Source organism: Manis pentadactyla, chromosome 7 (assembly GCF_030020395.1).
Source record: "Manis pentadactyla isolate mManPen7 chromosome 7, mManPen7.hap1, whole genome shotgun sequence".
Taxonomy (NCBI): domain Eukaryota; kingdom Metazoa; phylum Chordata; class Mammalia; order Pholidota; family Manidae; genus Manis; species Manis pentadactyla.
The window spans coordinates 29,078,845-29,094,450 of record NC_080025.1 but is presented as its reverse complement, the minus strand read 5'-3'; the positions used below and the strand labels follow the sequence as shown (position 1 = coordinate 29,094,450).

General features: G+C 37.0%; 1 pseudogene; it reads right to left on the bottom strand.

The window, feature by feature from the left end:
• Positions 1–2,389: 2,389 nt before the first annotated feature.
• Positions 2,390–5,875, bottom strand: LOC118919757 (centrosomal protein of 126 kDa-like; annotated as a pseudogene).
• Between the last annotated feature and the right edge of the window lie 9,731 nt (positions 5,876–15,606).

The window sequence follows — 15,606 nt, the reverse complement described above, 5'->3', positions numbered from 1 at the left end:
GTTTATAAGTGGCTTCACACATGTGCTTCTCTGTAGTGTGATTAAGTATCAAACTTGAAGGTTCTACCAGGATAAACCTTTATGAAAATCTTAGTTTCAAGACACATGCTACTTCCTTTCAATTGCTTCTCTAAGATGACTCTATTTTATGCTGGAAAAAACCCTCAACCATCCACCAGGTTCCTGTGTGACCTTGGACCAATATTTTACCTCTCTGAGCTTTGATTTCTCATCTGAATAAGAAAGCACAGAACTAGATAATCTTTATGACTCCTTGTTATTCACATACAGTTTTGTGAAGAGTTCTTCTGTTTCCTTTGGGTAGAAAACAGGGATCTGAAAACCCAGCTGTCTTGCCTGAGGGTTTCAGCCCCAGGCAAGCTCACTATGGATTCAGTGGGGCTGAGAAATGACTACAGAACATTCTTGGAGTAAAAGTGTTCATACCTGGCTTTATTCTCAGGGCGGTAGGTCAAGCACTAGACTCATGTCTGCATCCAGCAACTGCAGGTCCCTGATCCACCTCCGTCTCTGCCTCCACCCACTGGGCAGAGCTCTTCATATAGGGGCTCGGCCAGTAGTAGCTCATCGCCTGTGGGTGTGGAAGCAGTAGCCTGGCAGGAGGCCAGTTACATCGTCAAGTAGTTTAGGCTCAGGTGAGGAACTTCCATTTTCCCTACACCAGCTGACCTCCTGGCTCTGATTTGTTGATGTGTCTCTGCCCTTCTGGGCAGTGAAGAGTTCTTCCATTTTCTTTGCATAGAACTGTTTGCTCCTCCCCTTTTGCTCTGCATGGGCAGTTCACCTGTGCTGTGAGGAGGTGAAGGAAGGTGGCCTGTTCTGTTCTAGTTAGTTATTCAAGTCTAAATTATTATTGCCATTCCTTTTCTTCTGTCACCTTGAAGTTTTTGGATGCCAAGGGTATTAATGAAGGATAAGTTTCATGAAGTCAGTAGGAAAGACACCAAAACATTGCCTAACGTCAGTCAGGACAAAGGTTGGGAGTAGGAGAAACGGAAGTGTGACGGGAAGTACGTGATTAATCTAATCTCAGAATTCTTTGGTATGTAAAGGAGAGAGGTTATAATTGAGCATTCTCCACACATAATTAAGTCTATGATAAATTAATATCTTTGAGGAACAATCAATAAGAACAAGATTTGCATTGAGCTGAAAAACTCAGTATAAAATAGAAATGTTTGGGCTTGTTAGTTTTATTACCCTTAAAATTAACCCTTTGCAGAAAAGAGCAATTTGAAAGTGGCAAAAGGCACAAATCATCTCTAATGAAGAGCTTCTTCTATAAATTACCTCTGGAAAGTCCAGGGCCTGGCTCTGTGATTCAAAGTATGAAAATTCACTGAGGATCCAACTTAGAAAGATTTTTTAGAATTAAAGGCCTACAGCATCTCCGTGAAGAATGCGATCTGAATGGCTCAGTTCACCATCGAGTCTGGCTTTTTGATGTGTTCTACACTAGGAGAGAAAGCCACAAAACATATGTGGTCAGGCACAGAGATGGGCAACAGGTGCCAAACAAAAATTTGAGGGCCATCCTTAGAAAGCAAATTATTTATTTATTTATTCATTTTTAAATGAAACTGATTGCCTACTGTGCTGAATTTCACAGAAGAGGATGCTACTGTGAGTGTGATGAATACGCAGGATCGTTTCAGGCAAACACCTCTGAATCTGTGGAACTGGGATGTTACCACAAAGTTTTTAGTTATAGCCATAGATCAATAAAGGCAAAAATCTAACATTAATCAAACACTAATTATGTGTCAGATGCTGTTAAGTACTTTACATACATTATTATAATAAATCCTTACAACCCAATGCTAGAATTACAATCACTATATTTATTATTTTTTATTTAAAAATACTTTATTGTTTCATCATCAAGTAATCTTTTTTATGTCTATTAACACTTTCAGCTTTATAGTCAATTTTGTTTGACAGTAATACATCTAAAGCAGCGTTATAAAGTTTCATCTAACAATCTCTGTCTTTTAAAGGTAACATTTAAGCCATTTATATTTATTTATATTTGTACATACCATCTTATAGTATAGTATTTCTATTTTTCCTATATTTTCTATGTTCATTTTTCTCTTTTCTTCTCTACAAGTTTGGAAGTTGTATATTTCTACTCCTTTATTTGTAACCCTCAAAATTACCAGAAGCATACTTCATTTATCAACACCTAAAGTTTAATCTATATCTTTACCCAATTCCTTAACAATTTAAGAATCCTAGTACACTTTAATACCATACAAATACTCTTAACTTATGCATTTTTTGATAGGTATTTTAATTCTAACTTTTTCTCTTTGAAACACACATTACTTTATTACATTTATTTTATACAATGTTCAAATTTACACTTTCAGACATCCAAGATTTCAGTCTTCTGCAGTGCTTCTTCAGAATTTTCTTCATAAGAGTCTGCTGTTAACAAAATCTCTTAGAGAAAGAGCTACATCTTACACGGACAGATACACACAGAGAGAAAGGGGTGAAAAAAAGCTTACATGTCTTCACCCCTCATTGTTCAGTATTGACATTCAAGACGTGCAAGCTTTTTTCATTTCTCTCTCGTCTCTGTGTGAATGTCTGTCTGCAATGTGCAGCTCCTTTGGAGGCCCAATTTTACTGGGGAGGATCCTCCATGAAACTACTCATTATGAGGAGTCCCTGAGTTTTGTCTTCTGTTTCTCTTTTTCTGTCAGGCTATGAAAAACAAAGCTCATTTTCCCTCTGTGGGTTAAATGCCCTCAAGACAAAAAGCTAGTTGTTGCAGTCTCCTTATCTTTCTGGGTTCTTACCTATATTCAGTTCCTGGTCTTAAAAATTCCTTATATTCTTAACAGCTTATTGCTATATTTAAATTTTTAAGGTATTTATTCCAGAATTTATGGTTGTTTTTGATGTATGGTCAGTATAGTGACCTAGCCTGTCACATTGCTGAAATGGAAGTGTATTCATACATTCCTAAAAGATAGTTAAGCCTGCCAAAGAAATTGGCATCACCATAATGACATAGTGTGAGATACTTGAATAGCATGTTATAGTCAAATGTATTTTTAATCATTATATACTTGATTGAGATAGGTAATAATCTGAATACATTTTGTATTTTTATTTCTAATTTTTAAATTAAACTTTAAATTACATTTGTTTAACACAACATTTTTTTTTTACAAGAGGTGTTCTTCCATACTTACATTGTAACCTTTCATTGAGATGATTAAGGGACTGTAGGATCTTCTGTTCTTCAACTGATAGTGCATAAGTGTTGAGTGGCTGGGTTTTATTTAAAGCCAGATCTGATTTCTGTAGCTGATTGCTATTCATGACAGTTAGAATTTCATCCTCAGGCACTAAAGTTTTCACTAGGCTTTCAGCCATCAAAAACTCCAAAGTACTATCTGAAACTTCTTCAAAATTAGAAGTACCAGTTGTAGTTTGTTTTGGCTCACTTGAACTTAGCTGGACACTTTGTCCAAAATTATGAACTTGTACACTGTACTTCTCTCCTACAGATCCAGGGTTTTGTCTTTTGCATTCTAAAAGACTTCTCTGCTTATTTTCAGTAATTCATTTTCTTATTCTAACAGTAGAATCAGGAGCCTTTTCATTTTGTCTCAGAATATTGTGTGGCAGTCTTTTCCACAGGAGAACAGATTCTTCTTCAGTAGTTCTAAGTGTCACAGACTGATGATTTTCTTCATAAACAGGACTTCTTTGGGTGTAATATAATGTCCCATGTTGCTGGGCAACCTTTTGAATGCCATTTGAATGATTTATTTTGGCTAAAGTTTGGCACTCAGAAGCACAATATGGTAGAGAAGTTATCTCAGTGACTAAGAACAAATATCTGAGAGTGGAAAACTACTTTCTTGATTTTGCTCTATTAAGCTGTGTTCTACTGGAAGAAAATGACTTGAATTAAAATAGTCCTGTGTCATGTTTTGAGAATTTTCAGGCATTACTGACTGATATTTAGCCATGTGTAAATTTTTACCATTCCTAATATTTGGTGACTACTTAGGCGGAGGATGAGGTACAATTAGTTTACTCTGAGCTTGTAAAAATGTGTTGGCTTTGCTTGCAGACTGTGATCGAATAACAGTGCCTTTTCTATTTGTGTATATAAAGCCTGATTGGACTTCAGCAGACCTTGTTCTTCTAATTACTTTTGTGCCACCTCTTTCTGAATTAGCCTTCTGAATTTTAGAATCACTACTCTGTAGAGGAGATTTATTTTCCTCTTTTTCTGAGCTTGGCCAGGCTTGTTTAGCAATGTTATCACTTGAAGGTATAAAACAATTCAAAAGCACATGGTCTGTTCTAGGTCCTCCTAAAGTAGTGACATTTGCAGAGATGGAATCCTCCTTGGGCTCTTTTCTATCAGCAGAATTTACAGCACAAGCAGCAACACTAATTATGTTGCTGGTAACACCACTTTTAGTTTGAATGTGGAATGGTTGAGACCACTGTTGGGATATTTCTATTCTACTCTTCAGTGAATAATTATCTTTAGTATTTTTTTTTTGTATCTCCAGTTTCATCAAACCACCTCAGTTTTTAAGAGTCTTTGAAATTTTGGCACCTTTTCCTTTTTTCTTTTGTTAATTCAATACTATCTCTGATAGCTGCTGCTTTTTGATTTCCTAACTTAAAGCCTTGGTTTATAACTAGTGCCTTAAAACAGTCATGTTTGTATTTAGATTCCTTCTTTAAAATACTTTTAAGAAACCTCACACCATTTCTCTTATGGATGTTATATTTTATTTTCTTGTGCTGACCAACTAAGTCACAATCAGAAATTATATTAGACAATGGTGTTGACGTTTCAGCTATTTTCTGTTTTTTATCTTTTGAACCAGAGTTGTGAGGTATATAGGGAGTTTGAAAATCATCTGAAAATAAAAGAAAATCTGCCTTACTACAATTAAAATACTTTACCTTTTCATCTTTAACCTCTTTCAATTCCCCTAGCTTATCAGTACACTGCACTGGGTCTATTTCTTTTATATGTATATTGTTTTTGGGTAACAGCCTAGCTGATTGTGTATTAGGTGGAAAAACTAAAGGTGTTGCCGCAGGTACAAGTAAGCAGGAACTGAAGCAGTTCTGTTTTCTTGAGTTAATTTAGAGTATTTCTCTTGGTCTGAAAATGTAGCCATTTCCTGGGTTAGAGAATCTGGAGTGGTCCAGGCTTTGCTGAATTTAAGGGTTGGGCTCTCGGTAAGTAGTGGTTTCTCCCCTTTGAATGCCCCAGAAAAGGAGTCAGTTATTTCCATAGTGCCAGTTTCAGGGGTCTTTTTGCTTTTATCTTGTACAAGGGTGGGTCGGCTATATACAAAGGCTCCTGAATTATTAGCAGTATTTGTGGCTCTTTCCACAGTTTCACTTGGAACAGATGGATTTTGTTCTTTACTAGTTAAACATTCACATGAAGGTACAACATTAGGTTTACTTAAAATATCTGAGAAAGGTGTGACAGTGTTATTATTTGGATCATCTAAATTTATAAGCCAATTATTTATATGTTGAGTTTTAGAGAATGACAGTTTATCTTCATCAAAGCAGCTCACATTAGTTGATTGCAGATTTGCTAATCTGAGGGAAACAGAATTGTGATGGATTGATGTGTAATGCTCCTTAAGTGTTAAATATATTTCATGTTCCCCAGCCTCAAGACGTCTATACTTGAGCGGGTTTCAGAATTTGTTATCTGCTTAACTTCATCACAAAACTTTTGCAAAGTGCTTAGATGCTGATCTTCTAGGAGTTTCTGAGTTTCCTCCAGTTTAAGCTGGAATACAACTTTGTTAGTAGCCAAGTTTGTCCTGCTGTTTTCCTTCATTTCTTTAACACAATTGACCTTGGATAAAAGATGTTTCTGATGCTTGTGATCATTTTTTGGCAATGATGAAGGCAAGGCATTATCTATAGCTCTCCAGCTTATTGTTGGTCTGTGGGAAGAGGGAAGATTTACTTCTGATTTTGAGTTGGATTCCTGAATTTGCCTGAGTGCCTCTTCTAATGGAGGAACTGGTTTTTGAAAAGCTGCTCTCTTCCGCTGTGAAAGAGGAATATGGGCACGCTGGGATTTTTCAGTAACTTCTAGAAACTCCTGTTTCCTTTGTTGAAGTATTTGTTCTCTGATTTGGTGTTCTCTTTCTTCTTGTTCTTTTCATTTTCCTTCGAAAACTTTTTTTTCTCCGGTTTGATTCCGCGAAATATTTGCGTGCTCGATTCCGGCGTATTTTTTTGTTGCTGCAGTAATATTTGGCATTCTTCTTCTAAATTTTTCTCCAGATAGGTTTTCATGTCGACGTAGGCGCCAGGCCGGTGACGCCCGCCGCTCTCCCGAGGGCCGAGGCGAGCCCTGTCGCGGGGTTCCGAGGACTCGGGGCCCTGAGCTGGGCCGGCCTCGCGGCCAGCATCCTTCACCTCCGCGCCGCCGCCCGGCTCGCCTCCGGCGCCTCCCGCATGGCAGCTCCGCTTCCCCCCCTCCGGCCCTCCCTGCGCACCGTCTCGGGCCCCGCGTCACGGGTGCGCGCGCACTGGCCGCGGCAGCTCCGGCTCCCGCGCAGCGGCGATGGGGGCTGTGGTGGCGACGGCAGCTGCGGCGGCGACCTTGCCTGGCAGTGGCAGAGGGGGCGACGCAGCGCAGCCGCCGCCGCCATCTTCACAACCACCGTCGCCGCCTATATTCATTTCAGAATGAGAAATCTGAGATTCAGGGAGGTTAAATTACCTTGTTCAAGTTTCTACACTTAGTAGGAGAGAGGAGCCCATCTCTACCTCTACAGTACCTGGCCTCTTAAATACCATTATATATTGCTACACTGTGCATACTAATAACAACAATAGTTAACGTTAATGAAGTTTCACATATATCACTTTAGTTAATCCTTGCAAATATTAGAGATATATGTTAAAATCATCTCTAATTCACAAATGTTAGAATTGGACCTTTGAAAGATGAAGAGGCAGAGACACAGGTCAGTGGACAAGCCCATGGACTTAACGCCCTCCCAACAAGCTGCTGCACTGCAGAAGGCAGTTCATATGTCTACACTCTCTAGGAAGGGAGACACAAAGTATTGCCAAATAAATGTGTGACAGTGTGATCCTAAAGTACGAATAGACTCAGAGCCTAAAGGAATAGAATGCCCCCAAACAGATATGCATGCATATGACAAACAAGCATCTCAAATCACTGGGGAAGCAATAGACTTTTTAACAAATAGTGCTGGGACAACTGGGTGGACACTTGGAACAAGCCCAAAAGTATTGAAAGCATGGACTCAAACAGGTATTTGCATACCCACGTTCATAGCAGCTTTATTCACCACAGCTAAAACTTGGAAGCAACCCGAGGGTCCATCCACAGATGAATGAAGAAAATATGGTCTATATATGCACTGGAATATTATTCAGCCTTAGAATGGAATGAAATTTTGACACCTGCTACAACATGAACGAACCTTGAGGACATTACGCTAAGTGAAATAAGCCAGACACAAATGGACAAATACTGTATGATTACACCTATGTGAGGTACATAGGGCACTGCAGTTCACAGGACAGAAAGTAGAATGCTGGTTGCCAGGGTTTGGGGGAGGCAGGAATGGGGAGTTGTTGTTTAATGGGTAGAGAGTTTGAGTTGTACAAGTTGAAAGAGTTCTGGAGAACTAAATCGTGGCTGTACAACAATGTACTTAATGCACTGAATTGTACACTTAAACATGGCTAAAATGGTAAATTTTTAGTTACGTGTATTTTATAAGTAAACATGCATATGTGATATGTATGTGTTAGAAAGGGTTAAAAAAAATCAGACTAGCCTGCCAACAGTGATGAAAGAGCAATGCAAGAAGAGTTATACATTTCCTACAACCAAGGTAAACAGGAAGCCTCGTGAAATTAAAGAAATGCAAGTGGAATCAAAACCACAAGGAGAGATTACCTCACGCCAGTGAGAATGGCCAATACCCAAAAGACAAGAAATAACAAGTGTTGGTGAGGATGTGGAGAAAAGAGAACCTTCAAGCGCTGCTGGTAGGAATGTAAATTGGTGCAGCCACTATGAAAAGCAGTATGGCGGTTCCTCAAAAACCTAAAAACAGAAAATATCATATGACCCAGCAACTCCACTTCTGGGAATTTACCAAAAGAAAACAACATCATAAATTCAAAAAGATGCTTGTGCCCCATGTTTATTGCCTCATTATTTATAATAAAGCCAAGATAAGCAAGCATTCCAACTGTCCATCAATAGATGGATGGTTAAAGATGTATAAATCTTCTTTATGTAGTATACATTTTTTTATGTAGTATACATTTACGTAGTAAATTTATACAATGGAATATTTCTTAGCCATAAAAAATAAAGGAATCTGGCCATTTATGACAACATGGATGGACCGAGAGGTATTACGCTAAATGAAATAAGCCCAGCAGAGAAAGACAAATACCACATGATTTCACTTCTATGTGGCATCTTTAAAAAAATGCAGAAACAAACAAAACAGAAATAGTCTAATAGACACAGAGAAGAGATTGGTGTTTACCACGGGGAAGGGCCAAAGAAATCAAAATTGCTAATCTGAAAAGATACATTCACTCCCATGTTTATCACAGTGATATTTACAACAGCTAAAATATGGAAACAACTTAAGAGGCCATCACTACATAAACAGATAAAGAAAATGTGATATATATACACAATGGAATATTTTAGGGCCATAAAAAAGAATGAAATCTTGCCAATTTCAACAAAGTGGATGAAACTTGGGACCATGAGCTTAAGTGAAATAAGTCAGACAGAGAAAGATAAATATCGGTGTGATCTCACTTACACATGGAATCTGAAAAGAAGCTAAAACAAGCTCACAGATTGGTACAAACAACAGAATGGTAGTCGTCAGAGATAGGGGTAGGGAGGTGGGCAAAATGGATAAAGGGGTTAAAGGTACAAACTTCCAGTTATAAAACAAATAAGACATGGAGCCGTAATCTACAGCATGGGGACTAGAGTAAATAATATTCTATTGCATATTTGAGAGTTGCTAAAGGAGTAGACCTTAAAAGTTCTCTTTGTAAGAAAAAAAATTATAACTATATATGGTGATGGATGTTAATTAGACCTCTTGTAGTGACCATTTTGCAATATATACAAATATCAAATCACTATGTTGTACACCTGAAATTGATATAATGTTATACATCAATTACAGCTCAATAAAAAACAAATTTGGAATTGGGTGTGGTGGCGAAGGAGATATGAAAGCACATATTGGTAATGAGTCTCAAATGCCTATGCTAAGACAGGCAAGCATTTCTAAATCAGTCATATTTTCTTCTTTCCCAAATCAAAAAAATATTTTTGTCTCCCAAAATACACCAATGTGTGACAAAAAGAGCCACCCCGCCACTGAATTTTGTTTGAAAAACACAGAAAAAACATATATTATTCTAATATGGAAACTAAAATGTCTTGTGGGGGAAAAACGTGGAAATGTTGATAACATCTGTTGGCCCCTTACAGTGTAGCAAAAATCCTGTTATATCGCACCAAGTGAAAATGACAGTAAAATACTCCCCCTAAGGCTGAAGAAATTTACTTTCAAAAATGGAGTTTCAAATTAGCTTCTAAATTTCTATGAATTTTCTTTCCCTTTGTTTATTGAGGTACATAAAGTGAAATGCACAAATCTTCGTATACAGCTCAATGAACTTTGATATGTAGATACACCCGTGCAAGGGTCACCCAGACCAAGATATCAAATACTCTCAGCATCTTTTAAAATTTTAATGAAACTACGGACACATAAAATAAAAATATTTTTGCTACCTTGCTCAAATACAAAGTTGACTTTGCTCATCTATATGTATATAACAGCACAAATTTAAATTTTTGCAAGTTCCGTTCAGTCTATAAACTTCATTCATACCATTGGAAAGGAAAAGATTTTGCCTGTGCACCGTGGGCACCGCATGGAAGGGAGTGTGACTTGCTCACCCAGGGATATCCGGGCTTTCGTGATGAAAGCTTTAGTCACTTGCAGTTTCTTCAAAACATGCAGAAGTATGTAATGAGATTTTTCTTTTTAGACTTTATGAAGTGGAAAAAGCTAGCTTCCTCAGACTTGGGCGTGCCCCAGACGGCTTTCATTGCTACTGGCCATAGAAGATATGCTTAAATAATGGCCTGACATAAAATCTTATTTTTCAAGGTTAGACAATAAGAATAGGCCCCTCTACTTCTGAAATACATTTTGGATGAGAGTTGAAAACAAAGCTTGCAGTGAAACAGAAACTTATATGCTGTTATTCAAAAGAGTTTGGTGATCTATGAAGAGGCCATAATCCTAGAAAAGGATGAACTGGCTTCCCCAAGAGTCCTGTTTTGCATAGGCTGTAAAAACAACCCGTGCAATGAAAGGATGACTAATACTTCTGGAAACAGGACAGCTTCAAATTCAAAAATATAACTAGAAAAGGACAAGCAAGTTAAACAGCACCTTCTCAGTTCCTTTATTAAAATTGTAATGTGTTTGGAATTCAATTTAGATTTCCCAAGTTCAAATTACCCCTGTGCTTTAAACCATGTTCCCTAAGAAAGGGAGATTTAACTTATGGCATCCAATGTGCTTCAGAGTGTTTTGTAATGTGGGCATTTTTGATATGGATGCTGCCAAAGGAGCTGACTGATAGCCAGTCTCCCAGAACAAGCCTATTGAAACAAAGTGAACGAACATTTCTGGAGAGCTGCAAAATAATTCCTGCAAGTCTAAACACCTGCAGGGCCTAGTAAATAAAATCCCAAGTGTCCCGCGCTCAAATGCTTTTGCTCAGAAGATACTTGGCTTGACGGCATCACAACGGACTGACACCAAATCAGTGAATGTGGGCTTGACAAGACTTTCAAGTCACAATGAAATTTACATTTGACTCTATTCAGTTTTTCTATTTAGAAGAGGGATGTCTTAAAGGTTTCAAGCAGTTCAGACAAGTATAATTGGAAAATGAAACAGAAAAAGCCAAAAATGTATGTGACTGTAACATAGGACAGGAAGAAGCATGTCATTGTCACTTTTTGTTACTTGTCGGGCATAGTTTTAATTATTCCTATTATACTTGTATTCTCCTTATAAAAAGTCTTATATTTATGTATCTTAAGAACATATAATCAGTGTGCAAAATTTCAATATCCAGTAAAGGGTTTTTTAAAAGAGGTAAAATAAATTGCTGTACCAGAGGATACATCATAAAATATTCTCACTACATTGTCACATTTTTACTTACATATATTATTTGTTTAATTGGTTGTGCTATAAAGTCACTACCAACTGATACTTTAACTAGTTCTATTGTTTTACTTAAATAATAGCATTTATGTAATGGAAAAGTAAATACAGAATAACATAATTTCAAATAAATATCTGTTTTTCCACTTATTTATGTGAAAATAATCATACATACATATAATTGTATGTTACCCATTAAATTACAATGCTTTTTATTTTTGATTTGATACAGTCTGATACAGCCGTGCTTAGCTCTCTAAAAAGTTGGTCACCCTAGGTATTTCTCTCCCCTAATATGTAAGCTAGAGATAAGTCTGCCCAGGAATTTCATTATTTATTTGCCCCAAAAGGAAAGGGGGGTAAGGGTGAGTGGCACTCTTCCAGGTTCTTTTAGATGGGCCTTAGTACCTTCTAGGATGTGGAAGTTGCCCCCATCCCCACCCCCAGATATTCCCAGTCTCATCCAGGCCTGCTTCACCTCAAAATACTACTCAGGAGCCCCAGGGAGGAGATTCTAAAAAGGAAATTTCAAAAGATTAGATTGGAACCCTTACAATACAAGAGAAAAGAATAAAAGACAGCCTGAAAGATTCTGGTGGCATTAATACAATAATGGCAACCAACACTATTTTAAACCAGGAATATAGAAGATAATCCAAAGAGAACAATCTAAATGAACTGGCCAAATTACATGCACTGGAATTTCTACTTTTAAAATTGCCTAACACTAGGTACACTTTTTGTTAGTAAACAATGTCAGGGTTGGTATAGAAGGAACAATACAAACATATACTGTCAGATTTTGAAAAAATCTTACAAATAAAATAAAACCATGTTTGTTGACATCACCTTGGTTTGTAATATAGCTTAGACCCTATAATTTATTCTCTTACATGTTGTCTTTAGTTAATAAAATTTCAAAGACACTAACCAGTGATAACTTTGTGCCCATCATCGAGACTTCCAAATTCTCCTTTCATTTCAATGTATCAGGAGGTTCAAAATCCTTTTGACAGTAGCAATGATTAAAAGTGTTGCAAATCTGGAAAAATCCAGAAATAGAACAATTTGTTTTATGTACAAAGATGGTTTTCAATAGAAACCAATGAATATTCTCTTTATTCAACAGATAAATTATTTCAGAGAATTTATCTTAAATCAACAAATTCAATAAATTTTCACAAATTTTCGCTTGAAATTGCCTGTACTTTGTCAAGTTCATTTAGCTTCTGCTGCCAAGTCATTTTTTTTAAGTTCTTTCACAGCCAGATCACAGTAACATGCTACTAGTTATCATTTACTTCCTAGCTTCATAGAACATCCCAGACTCTCAATCAACAGGCAAGACTAGTAAGAAAATTCTGAGGACTTTCATTTGCCAGGTTATGCCTTCTCTCTGTGAAAAACTGATCATTTTGGTTATATATTTCTTCTTACATGGTATGTATAACACATCCAACCTACATATTTTTCCAAACATTTTATACATCCACAATCACTTTAAGTGCTTCTATTTTATCCTTTCTAATAAGTAGTTTCACAAGATTTCACAAGAAAATAAGATTAAAGCTGTAATTACAGACTTAAATGACAACAAGCAGCATGACAATGATTTTTTAAAATCTCTGAACTGTTTATTAAATTATTCAAAGCATCGTGTTTAAAATAAAGATAGGAATTACTCCATGGTCATTGCAATGTAAAGAATTATTACAGCTCACATAATTGACCTGGTATCGGATTTCTACACAGCTGAAGTTGATACAAAACTAAAAACAAAACAAGTGGAAAAGTCAGTCAAACAATTAGATTGTGCACATGGATAACACATAAGAAAGATTCAAGAAATTTTCAGAATTCATATTACCAAAAATTGGCATAAAAATCCAAAAGATGGAATAATAATTGTGACTTCAAATAAATGTGAGAAAAGCTATGTGCCTTCAGATTGTAAAGATGTGATCATATAAGAAGTTGTAAGTTTTATTTTCTTATCATCGAGCTCCAGAAGTTCTCTTAGTAAGAAAGTCAGTGTTGATATAGAAAGAACAATACAAACTTATACTTAGAAAATTAGATCTAGAAAGAGAAATATCTGGAAGAATGACTTGATTATTCTCTTGAATTCAAGAATTATCTGAAGAGCATTTAAAAAATATCCATGCCTGGGTTTCATGTGAGACACTTATATCAAAAGCTCCGGGGCCAGATCCAGTGGCTATTGTAAACAGTCAGGGTTGAGAACCATCCAGGTGCAAGGTTGAGGTCTTAAAATCATGGGTATGAGCAGCAAAGGGAGACGGTTTACCAACCCATGTGAAAAAAAAAGAGGAGAAAGAGAAAAGCAAGGACAACAGATAATTATATGAGGTCACAGGACAATGAGAGACTCCCACCGGTGAGATGCCTTAAAAGGCCTTCCAAGAAAAAGAATGTTTAATGTATGAATTTACATTGTTCTAATTTATGGCACTAGTTTGTGTGACCTCATCTCTGTTCCCCAGTATCCCAACAATCACTAACTAAGAACTACTGAGTTTGAAATTAGGAAGGACAACAATGTTCACCTCCTTCATTTAGCTTAATTATATAAGTTATGTCTGACTTAAAATATAATGAAAAATTCAAATGTATACAATAGCTGTCCCATCACTTTGTCTTTGGGATTTAGAAGCAGGTCACATTGATCATATCACAGATGATAAAACTGAGATGTTTAATGAAAACTGATGGGACAGCTATATAACTTTTTTAATAGCCACTCCAGACTGGAGGGTGTAATGGATAAGAGAGGGAATCACTGAATGGGGTCAGGAATGAGTGTTTAGATACATCTCTTTCCAGTAAACAGTGTGATATAGGGCAAGTTGTGTGACCTCTTTGAGCCTCATTTCTTAGTAAAGAGAAGTTAAGAAACCAAACTCTGGTTATCTCACTCATCTAAAATAATTGGGATTGAGCTAAAGTCTTACATTCATCAGATATGTTTTCGAATATACCTCTCATCTGCTGTAAGCAAAGGCTTCTCTTAAGCATGCAACCTTATATACTGATGTAGTTTCTGTAATTTTTTATTAAGGTATCATTCATATACATTCTTACGAAGGTTTCACATGAGCAACATTATGGTTACAACATTCACCCATATTATCAAGTCCCTCCCGATCCCATTTCAGTCACTGTCCATCAGCATAGTAAGATGCTAGAGTCACTACTTGTCTTCTCTATGTTATACTGCCTTCTCCGTGCCCCACCCCATACATTATGTGTACTAATCATAATGGCCCTTAATCCCCTTCTCCCTCCCTCAACACCCACCTTGCCCAGTCCCTTTCCCTTGGGTAACTGTTAGTCCATTCTTGGGTTCTGTGAGTCTGCTGCTGTTTTATTCCTTCAGTTTTGCTTTGTAGTTATACTCCACAAATGAGGGAAATCACTTGGAACTTTTCTTTCTCCACCTGGCTTATTTCACTGAGCACAATACCCTTCAGCTCCATCCATATTGTTGCAATGGTAGGACTTGTATTCTTTTTATGGCTGAATAATATTCCATTGTGTATATATACCACCTCTTCTTTATCCATTCTTCTGATGGACACTTAGGTTGGTACCATATCTTGGCTTTTGTAAATAGTATTACAATAAACATAGAGATGCATATGTCTTTTTGAATCAGGGATTTTGTTATCTTTGGGTAAATTCCTAGAAGAGGAGTTACTGGGTCAAATGGTATTTCTATTTTTAGTTTTTGAGGAACCTCAATATTGCTTTCCACAATGTTTGAACTAATTTACATTCCCACCAGCAGTGTAGGAGGGTTCCCCTTTCTCCACATCCTCACCCACATTTGTTGTTCCTAGTCTTTTCTATGTTGGCCATCCTAACTGGTGTAAGGTGATATCTCATTGTGGTTTTAATTTGCATTTCCCTGATAATTAGCAATGTGGAGCATCGTTTCATGTCTGTTGACCATCTGAATTTCTTCTTTGGAGAAGTGTTCATAACCTCCACCCATTTTTTACTTGGGTTATTTGCTTTCTGGGTGTTGAGGCATGTGAGTTCTCTATGCATTTTGGATGTCAACCCCATATCGGATATGTCATTTATTAATACATTCTCCCATACTGTAGGATGCCGTTTTGTTCTGCTGATAGTGTCCTTTGCTGTACAGAAGCTTTTTAGTTTGATATAATCCCACTTGTTCATTTTTGCTTTTCTTGCCCTTGCCCAGAGAGATATGATCATAAGAAGTTGCTCATGTTTGTATTCAAGAGAG